General features: G+C 40.0%; 1 long non-coding RNA gene across 1 annotated transcript; it reads left to right on the top strand.

The window, feature by feature from the left end:
• Positions 1–491: 491 nt before the first annotated feature.
• On the top strand, positions 492–2446 carry LOC123986259. Its single transcript, XR_006828831.1, has 2 exons — positions 492–718; positions 2105–2446. It is a non-coding gene; the product is annotated as an uncharacterized LOC123986259 (long non-coding RNA).
• Positions 2447–11894: the final 9448 nt, after the last annotated feature.

Below are 11894 nucleotides of genomic sequence, written 5' to 3'. Positions count from 1 at the left end.
AAGAGGACAAAACTCAGACAATTAAAGCCCCCCTCCAGTGTATTTTGACATTTCTATGATATTTCATATTTTTCGGAGTCATTTCCTTACAATGTTGATTACCCACATAGTTCGGTAAATATTTTTGACAAATAGCTTAATTTTGTGCTCAAAGTTGCACAAATTGTTTAGTTGTTAAAACGGGGTGGTGACGTATGACTAGAAATTACATAAGTCATACGTCATTCTCCAAGCTTGTGCAGGCGCAATGTCATGCCTCGTTAAAAAAATGTCATGCCGTCAGAGCATCAAACCGATAAACATCGTTGTGAGCTAGCCAACTAATTTATCATGTAATTTACTTAGAACTTACGTAGGTATTTCTCTCTGTGTCTGATTGTTGGTTTGTCTTTCTAGTTTAGTAAGCTAAGTTAACTAAGTTGTAGTTAGCCAGGTGTAGTTAGCTTGCATAGTTATTGCAGAAAGTTAGCTAACACAGAAAGTCTTCATTTTATTATTTAGTTTCCTCCTCTTGGTTTAGTGTGCTGTTCATTTTCATTATGGCATCTGTGCGTGCGGTGTTGGAGGACAGATGACTAGTCGCACTTTCACCTGCCACCGTCCTATATACAGTCTGCAGCATGCATTTTACTGAAGGCCGTTTCACTGATGCATCAGCGGAGGCAATGGTATCAGAAGTCTGGAGCTGAGGAGCAATGCCATCAGCGGTGCTGAAACAGTGAGTTGTGCACTCAAAGGATTTATTCACACTAGCGAACTAACATTAGTTGACGAAGTAAAAACGTTGATTAATTAACATGATGTCTGTGTGTGACTGAGTATTACATCCTAGCAATTAATTAATTTCTATTCGTGAGGCAGGTTTGAATCCAGCTATGGGCTTCTCTGTGTGTAGTTTGCATGTTCTTCCTGTGTTCATGTGTGTTTCGGTGTATAATGTTATATTTGTAAATGTGTACTGAGTTTTGTAGATGTGTAAGATGCAAAGGCAAGAGGCAAAGAAGTGACAAGAGCAGCTGCACAATCATAGGTCATAGCTACTCCGATAATGAAAACATATATACTGTATCAAACGTTTGGTAAATTTTCAATGAGCATTGGCACCACAACTGTGTGGCTTCTCTGCTTGTTTTTGTCAACTACCAGCTCACTAATATGGAGGTCCTGAGCGCTCAGCGCACTGAAACTTAAGAAGAAACATTATACATATATATTATTTAACACATCTCAGACTGAACATCAGCAGAGACAGAACGTTATAAGCTCTGTAAAAGTCGATCTTATGGCAGGGCCGGTGGTTTTCCCATTTAGTTTGGCTTTTGTTATAATTACATTTTCATATTTACAGAAAGGAAGGACCTGAATCTGTGGAGGCCAGCCATTATTAAAAATCTGTACTCAACTGCAGTTTCTTCCACTCTAACTGAGAAGTGATGGTGAACCACGTTCAGAACATCTATGAACACAGCACGCTGGAACCTTAGGACAATACCTTATATATATATATACCTTGATTAGTGGTCCAGTCTTCAGTGGTGCTGGTTGGTGCCTGGTTTAATTGGATTTCAGTGCGTCTAGAAATAAAATATTGTGGGGGTAAATTTCCCAGATTGTGCAACAAATTAGAATAAATGGAAATGCATCACACCAACATTGTACTTTACTGACGTAAATCACAGCTAATTCTGTAGAGTAAAGATTCTGTTTTGAAATAGCCATTTTGGAGATTAAGAGTAAAAGCACATGAACAAATTATAAAACACAGGACTAGCTTCATGAAGATATAATTTATTGCAGGGCTGTTTTATTGGACTGCAACAGTTTTAGCTTGGTGTACCTTATTAACAGAAACTAGTATTTAATGTACATGGATATTTTTGTGCAAACAAAAGCCAGTTTTTAGTTGCAAGGTGGCAGCTTTGGCTCACAATACATGAAGAATTGTCCTTTCTTCTGGGTTTTTTCACATGTACAACTTGGGAACTGCATGATCTGCCTTTTCCACAGGTTTCTCTCAGTAGTTCTGCATTTCAACCACGATGGAAGCTGAAAGGTTGCTGTGATGGTGTGTTATATTTTATAAACATGTTTTTCCTTTCCCCAGCATATGCATCAGCCCTCATGGAGTCAAGTGCACCTGCCTCGCTTAGCAGATCTGCCAAAAGATCCTCATGGATGGATGAGGCAATCGGCCTTTGTCGGTTAATAGTTTAACACAGGACATAAATGTGAAACCAGCACAGAAGTCTTGGTTCACGGTTTTCAGGTTAAGATCTTTATTAATGAAGGCAAAGCTAGATCAGTCCACAAATTAATATTATCCTCGGCCAAAGACATACTCAGTCACATTTGTCTATTTGTAAGATATCTATCTGTGTGTATTTTCATGTGGAGCCAGTAAATGTTATGTAAAATATGTTTTATCAATAAAATCTTGAGAATTTTACAGCATTGGTTTGTTCTTGAGTCTTTTCTAGTTTAAAATGTTGTTTTATTTTGACCATACCCATTTGGTACATCAACACATTTTAAAAAGTTCCAATCTTGTGTTTGTGTTATTGTTAACTGCAATTAACAATTAGATATTAGAATACATTAATAGTTTTATATAAAACATGTTTAACCATTAATGCACTATGCATCTGTTCAAAATGTGATTCATTTTATTGTCAACCTAATGAGGCTGTATAAAATGTGTAAATACCCCGTTTTTCAGGACATAACACATAAAGGTAAGGACTTCATAATGTGCCTCCCTTCGGCCCAGCAACCTGCCTGTAAACGGTATGGTATGCATGGTAATATAGGGACGCAATATCTACAGCTACATAAACAGTAATAACCCAGATTCCATTTTAATCTCTCCAGTTTACTATTTATCCTCTTAGTAAAGTTTATAATAACTCAACTTTACATGCAGAAAATCAAGTAGACGGTTGTATTGTAACTGTAGATAAAATAGCACAGTTCAACAGAGTACTAGAGGGGGGCAACAAAAACAAAAAATTCCCAGAGCACAGCAACACAATGAGGTGCTGGTAGATAGCAGGATAAATCTATGAAATCTATGAATCTATGAACGCGTGTGCGTTGCTCACAAAGTTTGTTTTTGATTTTTAATAGAGGGGGGCTTTAAAGAAAAACTGGTGCAACAAGCAATAGCCTATTTGGCTAAATTAAGCTTGCCACTGTAACAGCAGAATAAATCAACACCAAGGCACACAACGCAGACATGACAATATAAACTCCACAGAGAACACACACATTACAGCAAAAGGAGAGATACAAAGTTTTTGCGCAACATATAGTGTGCACAACACACAATAAGCTGTGTTGCCTAGCAATGTTGAATTTGTCTGAAAAGAGAGTTATCGATACATCAGTCAATGAGTTTGGTGTCATGTTACTCACCTGTCTCAGCAGCACTCTGCGAGACTTCAGCACTGCGAAGCCCCCGTCGATCTGCTCTAGGGTCATCTTCTCTGCTCGTTCATACTAAAAGCAAAATATAACAAGGCTCAACATCTCTGGCCCACTATAACCGGTCCAGTCAGCCTTTCTGTCCCACTGTGCTCCTCAAAGTTTTTCTCATCACTTACAGCTGAATGAGGCTCTGCAGTCAAAGCAGTGGAAAGGCCTCGCACACCTCAGTGAAGGTGGAAGTTACCTAGAGCATCCACCATGAGCGTGTTAGCATTGAGTGTTTTAGCTAGATCCAGCAAGCACCTGCTGGTCACGCAACATCATGGGTGTGTTTGATTTGTTTCACTTAGCACGCATGCTGGGTGGGTTCTGTAATACTGAAAATGTTACCTTTCCATTTGAGGAGGAACGAAGGTTATATCATATGCCATAACAACAGTTACTTGTGGAAACTGACCCAAAACCTTTGGACAGCACATCTTATCATTGATTTAGGTTAGTGTAAATGTATTTATTGCACAATTTAAATAACATTTTCATATTATTTCACACGCATATCATATCACGCATATTTTCAATTTCCTATTCATCATTATGAGTTTTGATGCAGTTGTAGCTACATCATATTCATGTTTACATCAAAGGTTTGTGCAATATATTAGCTATGACAATTGTCTGAACTTATGATGAAAACTAGCTTGACATTTTCCTCACTAACGCTTTGTAGTGTCAACTTTCTGTTTGACACCCGCTCCATACACCAATGTAATGTCACACCAATAAGGTCATGCAATTTTGATTATGTGGTTTCACAGCTAACGCTCAGCAATAAACCTTACTTTAGTAATAGTACAATAGTATTTTAACAATATGTCATCATCTATTAGTTGATTTATATTTTGTATTAATCAATCTGAATGTGCAAACTAACTAGTAACTAAAGCTGTCAAATTTACGTAGTCTAGTAAATCTACAGTGTTTTGCCTCTGAGATGTAGTGGATTAGAAGTAGAGTCTAGTACCTTTTTCCGGCAACAACTGAGTTCCCATGGGACTTCAGCGCAAGACTAGACAGCTAACCGTCTAAAACACTATTTAGGTGAATTTAAACAATGGCTAAGTTGCTAAACGCATCTTGTTGTCATGTAAGGTGTTATGTAGTGTATACTTACATATTGTTCATGTTGGACAGACATTTTAATTGCATTTTGTGTCTGTTAAGAGGCACAAAGACACTCTTTATGTATATTCCCCCATAACTGCCATTTTAGCTGAGTGGGAGCTCTGGGCATTAGCTGTAGCAGCTTCGTGTTGCAAGCACCAATCCGGTTCGGTTTTTTTTTCTATAGACAGTACTCACAAAGGTATAACGATCAAGATTAACTTAAAAATTGCCCGGAGTTCTCCTTTAAGCACAGTGCTTGAGTAAATGTAATTTGTTACTTCCACACTTGGGCTTTGGTTGTTGTGACTATTTGTCACCAATTTTCCAGGGACTCTCCCTGGAGTCTAACTAAAGGCAAGCATTTCCCAAACACTACATATTACCTACCAACTGTGAGGCAAAAAGCAAGTATAGTGCTTGCTCAAATTATTTTCTTTATGTGAAATCTAAAGCCAAACAGTTGATGGTGGTTTCAGAAGATATCTAACACTGGTAATTCCCACCATGAACTTATGCTTAGAGTAATATCTTGCCTCCTTTGACTCCTCGCACTAGAAGAGTGTCAACAAAAACATCAAGCATCTTTGGTCAACATCCAAGACATCCTAGACAAGGTCTGAAGTATAGGACTAAAATTACAGTAAACAGGGATTCTCTCACAGTGGGGGGTCGAAGAAGCAACATAACGGTCATGCCAAAGTACGGACTCTGAAAACTGTTGATTCTAGTTGTCTAGTGGGTACTTGGTCTTACCTACAGCACACATACAGGTTATTACATGTTCCCTGACTGTATGTGTTACATCCTGCAGTCTCAAATAATCAGAAATGTGACCCTCATTGTTTCCTGTGGATTTATATACTTGGCAGGCTAAGAAAGCCTTTGAAACAGCATCTACACCAACCTAAAACAAAGAAATAAGAATAATTTGTGGTATTATTTAAGGTTTTAGGTTTGACACTGTGATTTTTCCTCAGACGTTTAGGTTGTTCTACACTGAACAGAATAAGGGTAATGCATTTAACATCGAGAGGGACTTGATTTAGAGTTTTAAACTAAGAGGGAGGAGGACGAAGGTGAGGTGTGTTTTAATTCATGCGATCAGGCTGCCAGTGATGCCATTGCCTGTGTACTCAAAGATGTTGCTCTACATCTGGCACAGAGTTCTCATGAAAACAAATCAGGACAGCAGCACATGGTTAAAAAAAAGAAAATGCATCAATGTCTCTGTAACACTAATCTGATAATTTTCAGTCCCAGGTGTAAACAAAGATGCTGCAGCATTCGAGATCAACAAGCTGTGGCCATGGAAACGGCAACCAACATGTTTTGTGGATGTTTTCAAGCTTTCATGTGTGAGTTATCAGTACTTGTGCAGGTTTCTTTGTCTCTGTCTGTTTGTTGCATACATCTGTCTGGGTTATCTGTGTTTGTGTGTGCGTGTGTGTGTGTGTGTGTGTGTGTGTGTGTGTGTGTGTGTGTTTGTGTGTGTGTGTGTGATTTCTTTCAGAAATGTATGATAGACCCTTTTTACAAATGTTCAGTGTTTGGTTTGTTTGGTTTGGGGTTTTTCTTCAAGGGGTGATGTAATAGTGTCACAAATTGGGAGGAGATCCTGGTTCCACAGGTATAGTGTATTTATGTTATGGCTATTGTATTCAGAATTTCAGAAATCATGTAACTATGTCTTCTTTGTAATGGTTAAAAGGCTATAAATACTCAGATATCCACAAGCCAAAGCTGTCGTTGCTGTGGAAAAGAAACCAGTATGAAGGAGAGCTGTAGCAGACTGAGAATGGTTTGTTGTTACAATTGGGGGCAAAGCACAGGTCCATAGTGGCCCAACCTTGAGTCCAAGAAATTAAATGATTTAAACTGTTGAATGTTTTCTTAGGTTTCTACAGTGTGCTCTTCAGCTTCAGATTACCAAAGGTTTGAATAGGAGTTATATATTTTTCTTTTTTTTCCTTGCACCAGTCTTTTCATCAAATAATTAGATATTCTCTATTACGGTTGCTCATCTTTTCTATTGATGAACATTGTCTGTTATTTCAGGCATCCTAAAAGAGAAAATCTTGACACAGTTTCTTCTTGTCCAAGTTTTCCATCCTCTCCCTGTGAACATGACAAACAGCCATGCTGTTGAGTTGTTTTTGTGACATCTTAAAATAGTATGCAGCATCAAAATAACTCTGACCTCATACCATAATGTTTCCTAAAAGTTTTTATCTTCTGAGCCCTCATGTCCCCACCACTTTTCAACACTAAAGCCCTTGATGAAATAACTATTTTCTCTTCACAGCTCTACTGAACTGTTGTTCAGCTGCATTTTATTCTTCTCAGTCATATTGCTTTTCCAAGTATTCTGTGATTAGCTTGTTTTTACTTGCGTACTTATACTGTCATGATAAATCTGTTCTGTTGTAGTAAGGTTAAACACCACCAGCTGGTTGGTGGCGCAGTTCTAACCTTTCCCTCAATGTGATTTTAACTGCATCCATGTTTTGGAGTATTTGTCTGTAGCTGCTCTTTTGTTAATGCATCCACAATACATATTTGTATTTGTGCACATGCATGCTATTGTATCACGGGGTCACTGCACTTTGGCACCAGAGAAAGGATGTTTTCACTCCCATTGCCTGGAAACTATCACTGTAGAGATGGCCTATCGCGGGCACAGACAGGAGTTCTATTGTGAGAGGTGTGCTGTTAAGGAAGCTGATCTCTGGGGAAATAAGATCCCCAGACAAGAGATGTTCATCATACCACAGAACAGGGTCTTTGCGTGAGTGTTTACATGTAAGAAAGAGGGGAGAAAGTGAGTCTTTGTTGACTGTGTCTTTCATTGTGAGCATGAAAAGCAGATGTATTGTGTGTATGTTTGTGTGTGTATGTGATTGTGTGCAGAGATGAGCAGCAGAGGTGAAAAGGGAGATAAGGACCATGCAGAGTGATATCATTCATGCATTTCGTGTTGCTGTCTGAGTTACTGGTACAAAGGAGGCTTTCATATAAATAATTAGTAAACAAACAAACACAGAAACTACATTTATCTCGACGATGCTGAGGTCAGATCTGCCAGTATGTAAGTATACACTACATTACACCCATATGTGATTGTCAAACATCTCATTCCAAAACCATATGCTGCTACATTAACATATGCTGCTATAATAGTGGGAGGGCTTTACGCAAGATTTGAAACCTGGATGCAGGGATTTTTTCTCATTCAGAAACAAGAACAATACTAAGGTTGGACTGATGTTGGATCATAAGGCCTGGCTACGGTGTTGAACAGGTTAAGGTCAGGGCTCTGTGCAGCTGTGCAAGTTCTTCCACAACAAACTCAGAAAACTATTTCCTCATAGATGTCACTGTGTGCACATTAAAACAAGAAAAGGTCTTCTCAGACTGTTCCAAAGTTGGAAGAGCACAGCAGTGTCTCTTTTGGCATATATGTTGTATGTAATTCCATGTCAACTGTACAGATCTCCTGTTTTAGTGTAGTTTTCACATATCATTCATAGTATTTTATTTTTCGATTTTGAATTTATCATTATTTATTTGAAATATAAAAAAAAACATTAATTTGAAGAAACAAGTTAAAAGCCTAGGGCATCTTATGCAGACGCTGAAGGGTACCTTGTGGGATGCTGGAATGAGAACAGGCTGAAATAAAATATTATTTTTCGCTGATCCTGTTAACTGTGAATGGTGAAGGGTTAAAAAAAGCTGTGTGTTTTTGTATGTTTTATTTTGTTTATTTTATTTTCTAACACACACACAAACACATATATACGCTTTAATTACTTTACGCTTTAATTACTTGTTTAATGAAATGTATGGGGTTGATCGTTCTTATGTAGACTGTATGATGCTTTGGCAATATTGTTGTTTTGTGAATATTGTCATTAAAACCTAAGATGGTAGGCCTTAGCTTCAACCTCTGGCTTTATTAATCCAAAGTAAAGACACTGCCTGTTATTAACGTTTGATAGCTCATAGTTCCAGTGTTACATTTGCACATTTTACTATATCACAGACATTTCATCATTGTTGGGTGTGAGCTCCTACAAAACACACACACCCTCACAGTTGATTATGAAAGAAGGTTTTAATAAAATGAAGGAAGTTGTTGAGCTTAATAAAACACTTTTGATGAGGGTGAGAAAGTGAGGATTCAGCCAATACATCAAGCTGTAGGGTTGCACCTCTAACATGTAATAAAGCAGTAGAAAGCAATGAGGTTGTGTGTCTGTTTTGGGGACGTTTATTTTTTACAGTACTGGCTTCATTTAGAGGACACATATTTGCACATTTACAGCAGTCTAAAAATTACTTGTTTTTACCACACATTACCAAAGTTTTTTTATTGCAAGGAGCCCACACACATACACTGCTCAAAAAAATAAAAGGAACACTTAAACAACACAATGTAACTCCAAGTCAATCACACTCCTGTGAAATCAAACTGTGCACTTAGGAAGCATCACTGATTGACAATCAAATGCTGTTGTGCAAATGGAATAGACAACAGGTGGAAATAATAGGCAATTAGCAAGACACCCCCAATAAAGGAGTGGTTCTGCAGGTGGTGACCACAGACCACTTCTCAGTTCCTATGCTTCCTGGCTGATGTTTTGGTCACTTTTGAATGCTGGCGGTGCTTTCACTCTAGTGGTACCATGAGACGGAGTCTACAACCCTCACAAGTGGCTCAGGTAGTGCAGCTCATCCAGGATGGCACATCAATGCGAGCTGTGGCAAGAAGGTTTGCTGTGTCTGTCAGCGTAGGGTCCAGAGCATGGAGGCGCAAACAGGAGACAGGCCAGTACATCAGGAGACGTGGAGGAGGCCATAAGAGGGCAACAACCCAGCAGCAGGACCGATACCTCCGTCTTTGTGCAAGGAGGAGCAGGAGGAGCACTCCCAGAGCCCTGCAAAATGACCTCCAGCAGGCTACAAATGTGCATGTGTCTGCTCAAACGGTCAGAAACAGACTCAATGAGGGTGGTATGAGGGCCCGACGTCCACAGGTGGGGGTTGTGCTTATAGCCCAACACTGTGCTGGACGTTTGGCATTTGCCAGAGAACACAAAGATTGGCAAATTTGCCACTGGCGCCCTGTGCTCTTCACAGATGAAAGCAGGTTCACACTGAGCACATGTGACAGACATGACTGAGTCTGGAAACGCAGTGGAGAACGTTCTGCTGCCTGCAACATCCTCCAGCATGACCGGTTTGGTGGTGGGTCAGTGATGGTGTGGGGTGGCATTTCTTTGGGGGGCAGCACAGACCTCCATGTGCTCGCCAGAGGTAGCCTGACTGCCATTAGGTACCGAGATGAGATCCTCAGACCCCTTGTGAGACCATATGCTGGTGCGGTTGGCCCTGGGTTCCTCCTTATGCAAGACAATGCTAGACCTCATGTGGCTGGAGTGTGTCAGCAGTTCCTGCAAGAGGAAGGCATTGATGCTATGGACTGGCCCGCCCGATCCCCAGACCTGAATCCAATTGAGCACATCTGGGACATCATGTCTCGCTCCATCCACCAACGCCACGTTGCACCACAGACTGTCCAGGAGTTGGCGGATGCTTTAGTCCAGGTCTGGGAGGAGATCCCTCAGGATATCATCCGCCACCTCATCAGGAGCATGCCTAGGCGTTGTAGGGAGGTCATACAGGCACGTGGAGGCCACACACACTACTGATCCTCATTTTGACTTGTTTTAAGGACATTACATCAAAGTTGGATCCGCCTGTAGTGTGGTTTTCCACTTTGATTTTGAGTGTGACTCCAAATCCAGACCTCCATGGGTTGATAAATTTGATCCATTGATAATTTTTGTATGATTTTGTTGTCAGCACATTCAACTATATAAAGAAAGGAGTATTTAATGAGATTATTCAATTCATTCAGATCTAGGATGTGTTATTTTAGTGTTCCCTTTATTTTTTTGAGCAGTGTGTAAGTGACATTTACATAGTAAAGATCTTGCAAGTCTACATTTCTCTCTGTAAGCTGTTATAAAGGAGTTTAACCGCACTTGAAGAACAAAACTTAAACTAATTTTAACCTTCCACAATATGGTCAGTTTGCAGGTCAACATTATGTTCATTTTGGTATTCTGTTTGTGTTCTGTGTTGTCCTGCACTCACTCTGCAGTAACACGATGAATAACTCACTGGAGGTGCATTTGGGAGAAGCTGGACAAAGCAGGAAAATGAACATGGGAAATAAGAAAGGGCATTTGTCTTTTGCTCAAATGTATTGTACGTATGTATGTGTACCTGACGAGGACATGTACTGGCCATGGGAATTATGCCTTTTGTCTGTCAGGAATAAAGACAGAAGCTGCGTGGTGTTGAGCCACAAACCATAATAAGGAGGTCAAGTTTATGGATGAGTTTTTGTCTTAACCTAACCATAGGCTACTAAGTAGCCCCCAGACTGTATTTTTTTATCTTGTGCACACAGAATATGGCTTTTTTCTGTTGTTTAGTTTGAAGGACTTGTTGAACGTAGGCATGGGTTATCAAGAACCAATGAGAAACTGCAGCATTATTGTTTCCAAATCTTTGGCGAGTTCAATCTCAAAACGTTTTGTGCTGGTTTGCCATGGTTTCCAGATTGAACAACATGTTTCCTCGAAGCGGTATAAAGGGTTCACAACAGGCTTCAAGGTATGTTTTCTCCCATTTGGTGGGTGTGTCAGAGGTGTTACCCAATCAGCAGCGACAAGTATATAAACACAGCCGTATTAAACAGGCAGGAAAGTGCAGCGCACTTGCGTACACAAGAGGGTGTTCAAGGTACCACCATTTATGTTGAAACAAACATTTTGCTACATTTTGTTGGGGCTGAACTCTGCCCTGGTAAGTTTAATGCTGCATTCAAATGCTCCTCAGCTGGTCCCTTTTGGACATCGAGAAGTTATTCTTCCGACTTCGGTGTGTTCATGAACTTCAAGTTGTAATGTGGAAACAACATGGACGTTTTTGTGTGGCGTCTCGGTGATGTTATGTATGTGATTTTGCTCTCCAAGTATGCTGAAACTGTTATAGGGTTATAGGGCTAGGCCAGAGGTCACTAATAGGCGGATCCGGACCCAGCCGCCGTCCTCTCCGGACCGCCGACCTACAGCCCATTTATTATTGAGACTTACTACCTCGTGACGGAGCGTTTCTATTTTAACCCGCGCAGCTTTTCTAGCATTTACTGTACTGGTTTAGAGGACCAGGAAACTCACAGACCAATCGCATGTGCTCCAATCGTCTCATGTGACGCTGCTCAGCCAATCAAATCT

This window comes from Micropterus dolomieu, linkage group LG17 (assembly GCF_021292245.1).
Source record: "Micropterus dolomieu isolate WLL.071019.BEF.003 ecotype Adirondacks linkage group LG17, ASM2129224v1, whole genome shotgun sequence".
Lineage (NCBI taxonomy): Eukaryota > Metazoa > Chordata > Actinopteri > Centrarchiformes > Centrarchidae > Micropterus > Micropterus dolomieu.
The sequence above is the reverse complement of the archived record's forward strand: the minus strand, read 5'-3'. Positions and strand labels throughout refer to the sequence as shown.